General features: G+C 62.9%; 1 protein-coding gene across 1 annotated transcript in view; it reads left to right on the top strand.

Moving 5' to 3' along the window:
• Window positions 1–97: 97 nt before the first annotated feature.
• LOC102526166 (inactive ADP-ribosyltransferase ARH2) overlaps window positions 98–2,163 on the top strand; it is a 33,667-nt gene continuing 31,601 nt past the window's right edge. The window contains exons 1-2 of the transcript XR_012080148.1: window positions 98–255; window positions 458–533. The gene's annotated coding sequence lies outside the window, so the exon portion shown is untranslated. The remainder of the gene's footprint in view (window positions 256–457; window positions 534–2,163) is intronic.

The raw sequence follows: 2,163 nt of genomic DNA, 5'->3' as shown, positions 1-2,163 counted from the left end.
TTTAAGGAGGCGGGGCGTGGGTTCCGTCGGTCCCCAGGCGGCGCAGTGCACGTCGGGAGTCAGAGGCGGCCTGCGGCCTGGATCCCGTCGGCCGCCGGGCGGCGCAGTGCACGCCGGGAGTTGGAGTCTCGCGGCCCGGACTTGCGGCCACCTCACCGCGCGGGTGTCCCGGGGGCTGAGGACAAGGACTCGCTGCCGGGCCGGGGCGGGAGGTGGTCGGGGCCGGCGAGAAGCTGGTGAGCGCCGGGGAGAATGGTAGGTGGCCCGCGGCATCGCCTCCTGCTCGGCTCCTCCTGGGCCCGGGCTGGGGGAGCGCCGAGGGGCGGGAGAGGGAGTCCGGGAAGGACCTGGGCTGGGGGCCCGGTGCTGGGGCCGGGCCGGGGCGGCTCGCGCGCGGAGGGCGCCGCCGGAGGCTAGGAGGCACGCAGCGGGGGCCTGACCAGTGACCCCGGTGCAGGTTATCGTGGACGAGATGCAGGCCCCGAGCGGCGGGGGACTCGGAGCAGCGCTCCGTTGGAAGCCCAAGCAGCCAGGTGAACGGGGAGGGAGGGACGTTTCGGGCGGGCGAGCGTCTGGTGAGAGAGGAAGTGGACGGGACAGCGCCTTTGAGCACTGGCAGTGGCTCAGGTGACTGGAACCTGGACTTCAGGGTCGGGAACGGCAGGACTCGGAATCAGGCCCTGTGTTCCTTGCTGAGGAGCGTAGTCTCTCCAGGAGAGCACTGGAGCCCGGGAAGATCTGCAAGAAGGAGCGCTGTGTGTGGAGTGATCCCCTTTGAGCTTTGTTTTCAAAAAGCCTTTTGTCAAAACAATGGGAACTGGGTGGGAGGGAGGTCAGGGTGGTGGGCACTGGAGACCAGCTGGGAAGCTGTTACAAGAGCCTAGGCAAGAAGGGGTGAGGACCTGAGCAGCGAGATTGTCTGTAGGAGTAAGGGAGAGAGGGAGGGCGAGCAATCTTACAGAACTATTCAGAAATGGCGGGGAGGGGAGAGAAAGGGCCTCTGCAGTTCCTCGCTAGGACGTCCAGTGGTGGTCGTATTGACCGTGACAGGGGCTGTAGAGGGAAGAGGAGGCTTGTGCAGGAGGACAGCACACCAACGAGGGGAAAAGAGGGCTCGTGTAGCTGCTGAGAGATGCAGGTCTGGAGCTCAGGAGAGAAGATTTGGGAAACGTGCAGTTATTTTGAAATGTAGTGGAAAGCACGGTGGACGATGGGTTTCAGCAGTTTCTGTGTGCAAGAGAGGTGCAGTGCAGGATGCTGGAGGTTCGCTGCTGAGCAAGACGAACGTGGATCTGGTATTGATGGAGCTGCTGTCCTAGCAGGAGAGGCAGGTGCTGAACACACAGCTGGTTTATTACAGATGGGGCAGCGCCAGGGAGAGGCCCAGGCCCCAGGAACCTGCACGGTGGGGTCCCATGCGGAGGCAGTGAAGGCTTAGCCACAGTAACACGGCGTGAGCTGAGCTCTCGTGGATGGGGGCAGGAGGGGCAGCCAGACGTGTGCAGACCCTGGGTGGGAAACGCGACTGGACGACAGGAGATCGGAAGACCCCCTGGCTGGGCCCAGAAAGCCAGGGAACAGAGACCCAGCAGGAGGCAGGTGAGGGCCCCAGACCCGGGTGTGTGGTGGTCTGGGGCACAGGAGGGGACGTCTGTCTTTGTTCTCACGGTAGAGGGAGGGAGGCTGCTGGGAGGGTTCAGGCAGGAGAGAGATGGTCCAGGAGGCCTTGTAGGAGAAGGAGTGGAGGCGGGAGAACAGAACTTCAGGGTAGGGCAAGCAGCCGAGGGGGAGATGGAGAAGAGCTGGTCAGAAAAGTGGGAGGACCAGAGAGTGTGGTCCCGGAAACCGAGGAACCGGGTTGGGGGGGAGCATGTCAGGGATGCTCTCACCTCTGCCCATGGAGACCACTCTCCCCAGCTCCAGGGGAGGGGCTGGGCAGGCTGGAGGGCCAAGAGAGTGGGGGGACTCTCAGGTCCAACCCCGTGCGCCCCAACCTGCTCTGCCCGAAACAGCCAAGGTGACTGTCAGTGCCATCATGGGGCCAGGAGGATGCCCGGGAGCCCCTCCAAGTTGCCCCAAGAGAAGATTTTGTTGTGTGGTGTCTCTGGAAAGACATTTTAAGAGTGATTATTTTTTTATACACAGTCATATAAGTGATTTTTC

Source organism: Vicugna pacos, chromosome 14, assembly GCF_048564905.1.
Source record: "Vicugna pacos chromosome 14, VicPac4, whole genome shotgun sequence".
Lineage (NCBI taxonomy): Eukaryota > Metazoa > Chordata > Mammalia > Artiodactyla > Camelidae > Vicugna > Vicugna pacos.
This window is presented reverse-complemented; position numbering and strand designations above follow the sequence as displayed.